The sequence below is a fragment of the Nothobranchius furzeri genome, chromosome 4 (genome assembly GCF_043380555.1).
Source record: "Nothobranchius furzeri strain GRZ-AD chromosome 4, NfurGRZ-RIMD1, whole genome shotgun sequence".
NCBI classification, from domain to species: domain Eukaryota; kingdom Metazoa; phylum Chordata; class Actinopteri; order Cyprinodontiformes; family Nothobranchiidae; genus Nothobranchius; species Nothobranchius furzeri.
This window is the reverse complement of record NC_091744.1, coordinates 12668086-12677023: the sequence shown is the minus strand read 5'-3', so window position 1 is coordinate 12677023 and position 8938 is coordinate 12668086.

The window sequence follows — 8938 nt, the reverse complement described above, 5'->3', positions numbered from 1 at the left end:
ACCACGCTGTACAGAGCTGTTTTAGGCTGAGTAGTGCTCCTGGGAAACCACCCTCAGTGTCTACATGAGTGATTCATCACTAAATTGAACAAATCAGCAGCAGCAGCTCCTAGATGTTACTACTGGGTATGGAATGGAATATGATTTAAAATATAACTCGAGCAAAAGTGTTGTTCTAACCTACAGAACCACCCAGGATAAAAGGTTTAATTTTCCTGTGTTTAAGTTGTCCAGCAACAGTCTTGCAGTCTGTGAACAGATAAAATATCTTGGACACTTTATCACAGCCAATATGAGCGATGATGATGATATTTACAGGCAGTGCTGCAAGCTATATGTGCAAGCAAACACCATTGCACGGACATTCAGCTGTTGTTCCAAACCTGTTAAAGTGGCATTATTTAAAGCATACTGCACACCACTCTATACTGCACATCTGTGGTCATTCTATAAAAAGTCTAGCTTGCACAGGTTACAAGTGGCATACAATGATGCAACGAGAATCCTCCTCAAAATTCCCAGGGGAGGCAGTGCTAGTCAAACGTGTGTTTCTGTGAGCGTGTGCACATTTAAGGCACTTCTAAGAAATTTAATGTTCAAGTTTATGAGACGGCTGCAAGAGTCTTCCAATAGTATTATAGTCGCACTCTCAAATCCCACTGTGAGCTGATCTCGTTATATGTCTAGGCTGAGAATGCACTGGTTAAAATGTTTGGGTGGATTTATCTCAACTAGTTAGTTTTGTTGTCCCTTACCTCCACTGCAGTTATATCCTGTGATTTTATATAGGCTTTTATTGGTATCAATGTTAATTGGTATCCTTTCTTTTCTTGTGTTTTTCTTGTATCTTTTTCTTTTATCTGTATGTTTCTTTTAAAATGGACTTTAAGTCTGGCAATAAACATATTATAAATCAGCTGCGTTCATGATTTAAAACATGCAGGAGATGTGCTGGAAGCAGACTGCAGCTCCAGGTATGTCAGCTCAATATTTGCTTAAGTCCCAACAGAGCCAAATGCCAGTCTGGAGTTGAAAGTAGAACATTCTGGCCAAAGGGGTGCGATGTGTGCTGGGTGGCTGTTCATTAACCCTCTAAAACAGGAGTATTCGATTCCGGTCCTGGAGGGCCGCTATCCAGCAGGTTTTAGTGGTTTCTCTGCTCCAATATGCTTGATTCAGTGGTTTAATCACCTGTGCAGCAGTTCAGGCTCTGCAGAAGCTTAACCCCGTAAATTTCCAGCGCAATGGAGTTTTGTCCCTCGGGCGGGACGCTGGAATGCTAAGGAGTTAATCGCCTGCTGGTTGAAATCAGGTGTGTCGAAACGGAGTTAAAACTAAAACGTGCTTGATACCGGCCCTCCAGGCTGGGAACTTCATACCACTGCTGTTAACGGCCATTTTAGCACACACTGGCTCAAGAAAATTTTAAAATATAAAAATTTCATATCATGGCTTTAAAATGTGTGTAGGACTCCGACATAGGGTTCAGACGTTTTGCTGCAACTGTAAACACAATTTTCTGTAATTATTGAATATGAAGTTGATTAAAATACAGCTAATCACGACGTACTAGCGGCATGAGCTGCCCTGTAAGACATCTTTTTAGTGACGTATGACAAACAGCTCTTCACTGTTTAGAAGAATTTAGATTTTTATGATGATTTATGACAAAATTCCTTAAAATGAATAACTGAACCTAGTTTATCTTTATGTAGATGGTAAAGTGTAGTGAAACAGCGTTAGTCTCAGTCGGCATAAGCAGCAGGGCCCTGCAGGGAATCGAACCCCGTCTCATTACTGAGAGTTCCGTTACCAGAGCCTTTTGCTTTGGGCGACCGGAGACGGTAAAGCAAAACCTGCATCAACAAAGCATTTAATGTTGGAACATAAATTCTGTCTTGAAGCAGGAAAAAAGAAACCGTCAGACTAAAAAATTATTTCTAATTAAATTCATTTTAGTATTTTATAAACGTTTTACAGATTTAGAGCCTCCTTTGACTTTTATGCTTTTCGTTTACTTCTCGTTCTTTTACGATGTTTATCCGTTTTTTAGCCGCGGTCAAAAGCATCGTATTTTTGTTCTGCGGTGAATCTTAAAGTTATGTTGAATGTTAATAATCTGAGTCTTTATTGCTTTAATTCATTCACTGCCAATGACGACTAAAGTTGTCATTTGCATTTTTTTTTACTGTTTGAGCATCGGAACGAGTCGCCGCGCTGAGAGAACAAACATCTCAGCCCTGAAGTCGATCTTCATCCGCATATGTCACAGATCACATGATCAGGAAGCAACACATCCATGTGTTTGGAGATCGTTTTGGGCCGTTCCTGTAAAAAAAAGTGAGGCGCGAACCGGAAAAGCGTCTGTCGATCACAATTCGACAACGGATTATGAAAGAACGGATAACGCTCGAAACACGCAGCTTCTTCCTGATGTAAGAGGTGAGTCTCCTCTTTGTTTTGGTGTTTTTGGCGTCGACATCATGCTAGCGCGCAACGTTCTGTGACTCTTAAAAAAAACAGTAAAAACGGTGAGAAACGCTGGCAGCGAAGGCCGTTAGTGATCAGGAAACGGCTGGCAGTGAATGAGTTAATCATTTACATGTTTAGACTATATTTTATTAGCCTTTAATATTTTAGTATTTATTGTTTAACTTTTGTAAAGAGCTATTTTTAAACGCGTGCACATTTAAACACTAAAACCTTTGTTTGCTCCGTCTGTGTCAGAGCTCTGCTGTTCAGCTCCTTCCTGGTTCCTGCAGGACCACAAAGCCCAGAGAAGCTCAGTCCAGCAGGACGTGAGGACACAAACAGACATGGAGAGCTCCTCCTAAACCTGGAATCAAACTTTTCTACAGATTATTTAGAACAGTTTCTTGTGACAGAACAGTTAGTGAAACAGAAAGGACCTGATGAAGATGATGTTATCGTCCTTGTCTTTCATACGGATCAAAGATCACCCCAGCTTATGCTCATGTCACCAAGTAGACGTCCCATTTCTCACTAAGACCTGCTCTATCTGCTCTACCAGATTATCAGGAGCATCACTGTAGTTGTAGTTTTGCCTCCATCTTCCTGCCCTCCTTGGTCTCTTGTTTATCTTCTACCACCTCTCACCATCCATCTCAGGTGGGATCTTGTTTGCTCCAATGGCCTCTTGTGTTCCAGGCTTACATCTTTTAGTGAACGTTAGAATATCATGTACTAATATATATGCATGTGTGTGTGTGTGTGTGTGTGTATGATGCTAAACCAGACTGCCTGCTCCATCAGATGAAAAGGAAATCCTCTCAGAACCCAAATAAAATAGAAGATTTAGCAACCAGACACAGAAGCCCAGGTGAAACCGTCCACATCAGCATCTCCAGTTCTACCAGCTCTAAAAACACACTTCTTAAATAATAAAACACTAAACTCAGCCAACGGATGAAGACGTCCTGGTGCCAGATGCTACCTAAGACATCACCAGTTCAGCTGACTTGATAAAACACTTGGTGACTAAAACAAACATCTGGTGACCTGGTAAAAAACAGTCCTGGTGCAACAAGCTACCTGAGACAAACCTTTCCAGTCGACCAGCTCAAGAAAGAAAGAAAGAAATAAATGATCTTCAGTGGTGCTGCACTGGAACAAAAAAATATCTCTAGTCCGAGTCGGAGTCGTCCCATCTTGGTCTCTTCGGTGGGATGTATGGGAAGCGCTCTCCAGTCCTCTTCTGGATGGATCCAAGGACCGAGGTAGAAGGAGTGGGTTCTTCTACATCCTGGACCTCTTCAGCGCTCCCGTGGGCAGGCCTGGGATCTTCTGGAAGCTCTTCCGGCGGGGCCGGAGGAGCTACCGCCAGCCAGAAGTCTTCTGGTGGTGGAAACTGCTGGTCTTCATCGCTATCCAGAACTGAGCTACCATAACCAGAGTCCACACTAGAAGCCATAAAATCTTCTAAAGCTGACCAATCTGAGCTACTGTCAGTCTCCTCCGACTCCTCATCTCTACGCAGACCCTCAAAAAAAGCAAACTCTACCTCCAACTCCTCATCACTACTCAGACCCTCAATAACAAACTCTACCACTTGTGAAGGAGCCTGTCTAAGATCCACAAACACCACGTCATCATCAGGAATGTGAAGGGCTGGGTACCTACCTTCATCTTCATCGAGAATCCGGATGACGTCCTCAGGGACCCCTGCAGTCACGGGACGCTCCACGATGAAGATGCCTGTGAGGACATAACAAGACACATTAAATCCACTTGTGTCATAAAACAGTTATGAAAAAGCTACAATGACTTGTTTACAATACAAGAGATGTGTGTCTGCATCTGCATGTGTGCACAAGACACACTTTACTAATCTGGTTGTTTTTGGGGTTTAACAGGTTAAAACCGAGTTCTGCTTTTACTCAAAAAGTTTCCATTTTTAATTTATGTGATTGTTTATTATTTATGTTTCATGTTTATAGCTGATGTATTTCTAAAAGGATGTAATGTTTTACAGCTTGTAGACACAACACTGCTCAAATAAAGTTGTTTTAAAATGGGCTCTATAAAAATAAACAGAAGACTCATTAAACTGGTGAAAACTGTTTAAAATAGATTCAAACGGACAGAAATGCATTTATAAACCTGAGAACCAACTCAGAGAACACATCAAACTTTCTACTTGGATAAAACAGATGAAGTCCTTAAAGATCAACGGTCTCTAGTTCACTCAGATTAATGGAAACAACTCATGTTCACCGAAGCTAACAGGCTGAAGCTAAAGCTAGCTGTATGTTCTAGCATGTTCTACGTCATGACGTTTCATACCTGGTTCATCGTTGCTATGGTCACGAAAAAAATTTTCAATGTAAAATTGAACTAAATGGATTTGCTGAAACCAAATTGGTAGTTTTCTTTTAACGGTCCTCTCTAGTATGATATAGTCATCCCACCGACCTGCTGGGACTCTCAAGATGCTGAGGCTGTGTGATGAGGTTGAGTCACAGGTCGGTGCTAATGTGAGAAACCTTTTGTCTCTATCCTGCTAAAAGAACCACATATTCAGCTTTTATTTTGCTTGCCCAGCTGACAAAAACCAACAAGCGCTCCTCGCGCTCACTCACCTCGCGGCTGTCCATCCTCTTTTATATCAATAATACAAAAGAAACCGACATGCCAGAACAAAACTAGTAAAAATATTTGATGTGTTCAAACTGTTCCAGGGGAATTTGAGCGTCACTTGTCCACAGAAAACATGTTTCACCTCCATAAAACACCAAATCTCCTCTCGTCTTCTTCCGCTATCCGTGTCCGGGTCGCGAGGGCAGCATCCCAACTAGGGAGCTCCACACCGTCCTCTCTCCGGCCACCTCCACCAGCTCCTCCGGCTGGACCCCAAGGCGTCCTGGGCCAGTTCGGATATGTACTTTCTCCATCGTGTCCTGTGCCGTCCAGGGGGCCTCCTGCCAGCAGGACATGCCCAAAACACCTCACCAGGGAGGCGTTCAGGAGGCCTTCTAACAAGATGCCCAAACCACCTCAACTGACTCCTCGATATGGAGGAGCAGCGGCTCTATTCCGAGTCTCTACCGAATGTCCGAGCTCCGCACCCTATCCCTAAGGCTGACCCAGCCACTCCGCGGAGAAAACTCATTTCAGACGCTTGTATCCGCGATCGTGTCCTTTCGGTCATTACACAAAGCTCATGACCACAGGGGAGGACTGGGCGGTAGATTGACTGGTAAACCGAGAGCCTTGCTTTCCGGCTCAGCTCCTTCTTCCCCACAACTGACCGGTTCAGCGGCCGCATCACTGCAGACGCTGCCCCAATCCGCCTGTCGATCTCGCACCCTCATCTCTGCTTTATGCGGACGATGTGGTCCTCCCAGCTTCATCAGGCTCCGACCTACAGCTCTTGCTGGGGAGGTTGCAGCCGAGTGTGAAGAGGCTGGGATGAGGATCAGCACCTCCAAGTCTGAGACCACGGTTCTCAATCGGAAAAGAGCGTTTGTCAACTCCAGGTCGGTGGAGAGGTCCTGCCTCAAGTGGAGGAGATCTCGGGGTCTTGTTCACGAGTAAAACACCAAATGTGATTTTAAAACACACATTCGGTCTCTCAAATACACAAATTTAACATTATAATAATGTTTCAGTAGTTTGTCCTTTAGGAAACATGAAATAAGTCAGATGGAGAATTTAACGGATGTTAGCTTACCGTGCTCCTCCCTGAAGACCAACATCGCTCTGGTAGGTTGGTTCTCGGGTCTTCTTCAGCTAGCCACAAACTTCTTCAGCGATTTCTGCTCTGCAGAGGTTCTCCAAGCTCGTCCAAGGGCTACTTTTGAAGCAAATCTCCAGAGACTCTCTCGACCAAGTGCTGCCTGCTCTAGCGCAAGTTCGAAAGAAAGACTTTTAAAAATTCGATGAGCTTTTATAGCCGAGCAACGTTCTAATTCTATGACGTATACACGCACATGCGTGCAACAGATTCCTAACCCGTCTCTTTGCAGCAGGTGCACCCGAGAGGTCTCTCAGCCCTCTGGTGGACAGAATCTATTACTGCAGCTGTTTTCGAACTGTCACTTAGCTAATTATGTAATAGCAGTGAGGACTTTTAGTGCCGTTGTGCTTTTGTAATCTCCAGTTTGAATAATCAGATGTTTTGTATTCAAACAAAAACATGTTGTTTTCGTGACCATAGCAACGGATGAACCAGGTATGAAACATCATGACGTAGAACATGCTAGAACGTACAGCTAGCTTTAGCTTCAGCCTTTTAGCATCGGTGAACATGAGTTGTTTCCATTAATCTGAGTGAACTAGAGACCTTTGATCTTTAAGGACTTCATCTGTTTTATCCAAGTAGAAAGTTTGATGTGTTCTCTGAGTTGGTTCTCAGGTTTATAAATGCATTTCTGTCCGTTTGAATCTATTTTAAACAGTTTTCACCGGTCTTCTGTTTATTTTTATAGAGCCCATTTTAAAACAACTTTATTTGAGCAGTGTTGTGTCTACAAGCTGTAAAACATTACATCTTTTTAGAAATACATCAGCTATAAACATGAAACATAAATAATAAACAATCACATAAATTAAAAATGGAAACTTTTTGAGTAAAAGCAGAACTCGGTTTTAACCTGTTAAACCCCCAAAACAACCAGATTAGTAAAGTGTGTCTTGTGCACACATGCAGATGCAGACACACATCTCTTGTATTGTAAACACGTCATTGTAGCTTTTTCATAACTGTTTTATGACACAAGTGGATTTAATGTGTCTTGTTTTGTCCTCACAGGCATCTTCATCGTGGAGCATCCCGTGACTGCAGCGGCCCCTGAGGTCATCCGGATTCTCGATGAAGATGAAGGTAGGTACCCAGCCCTTCACATTCCTGATGATGATGTTGTGTTTGTGGGTCATGGTCAGGCTCCTCCAGTAGAGGCAGAGTTTGCTATTGAGGGTCTGAGTAGTGATGAGGAGTTGGAGGAGACTGACAGTAGCTCAGATTGGTCAGCTTTAGAAGGTTTTATGGCTTCTAGTGTGGACTCTGGTTATGGTAGCTCAGTTCTGGATAGCGATGAAGACCAGCAGTTTCCACCACCAGAAGACTTCTGGCTGGCGGTAGCTCCTCCGGCCCCACCGGAAGAGCTTCCAGAAGATCCCAGGCCTGCCCACGGGAGCGCTGAAGAGGTCCAGGATGTAGAAGAACCCAGTCCTTCTACCTCAGTCCTTGGATCCAGCCAGAAGAGGACTGGAGAGCGCTTCCCGTACATCCCACCGAAGAGACCAAGATGGGACGACTCGGAGGACTCTGACTCGGACTAGACATATCTTTTTCTTCCAGTGCAGCGCCACTGAAGATCATTTCTTTCTTTCTTGAACTGGTCGACTGGAAAGGTTTGTCTCAGGTAGCTTGTTGCACCAGGACTGTTTTTTACCAGGTCACCAGATGTTTGTTTTAGTCACCAAGTGTTTTATCAAGTCAGCTGAACTGGTGATGTCTTAGGTAGCATCTGGCACCAGGACGTCTTCATCCCTTGGCTGAGTTTAGTGTTTTATTATTTAAGAAGTGTGTTTTTAGAGCTGGTAGAACTGGAGATGCTGATGTGGACGGTTTCACCTGGGCTTCTGTGTCTGGTTGCTAAATCTTCTATTTTATTTGGGTTCTGAGAGGATTTCCTTTTCATCTGATGGAGCAGGCAGTCTGGTTTAGCATCATACACACACACACACACACACACACACACACACACATGCATATATATTAGTACATGATATTCTAACGTTCACTAAAAGATGTAAGCCTGGAACACAAGAGGCCATTGGAGCAAACAAGATCCCACCTGAGATGGATGGTGAGAGGTGGTAGAAGATAAACAAGAGACCAAGGAGGGCAGGAAGATGGAGGCAAAACTACAACTACAGTGATGCTCCTGATAATCTGGTAGAGCAGATAGAGCAGGTCTTAGTGAGAAATGGGACGTTTACTTGGTGACATGAGCATAAGCTGGGGTGATCTTTGATCCGTATGAAAGACAAGGACGATAACATCATCTTCATCAGGTCCTTTCTGTTTCACTAACTGTTCTGTCACAAGAAACTGTTCTAAATAATCTGTAGAAAAGTTTGATTCCAGGTTTAGGAGGAGCTCTCCGTGTCTGTTTGTGTCCTCACGTCCTGCTGGACTTAGCTTCTCTGGGCTTTGTGGTCCTGCAGGAACCAGGAAGGAGCTGAACAGCAGAGCTCTGACACAGACGGAGCAAACAAAGGTTTTAGTGTTTAAATGTGCACGCGTTTAAAAATAGCTCTTTACAAAAGTTAAACAATAAATACTAAAATATTAAAGGCTAATAAAATATAGTCTAAACATGTAAATGATTAAAGCAATAAAGACTCAGATTATTTACATTCAACATAACTTTAAAGAGCAAGTCACCCCTTACAAGAAGCGGACTTGACGGCA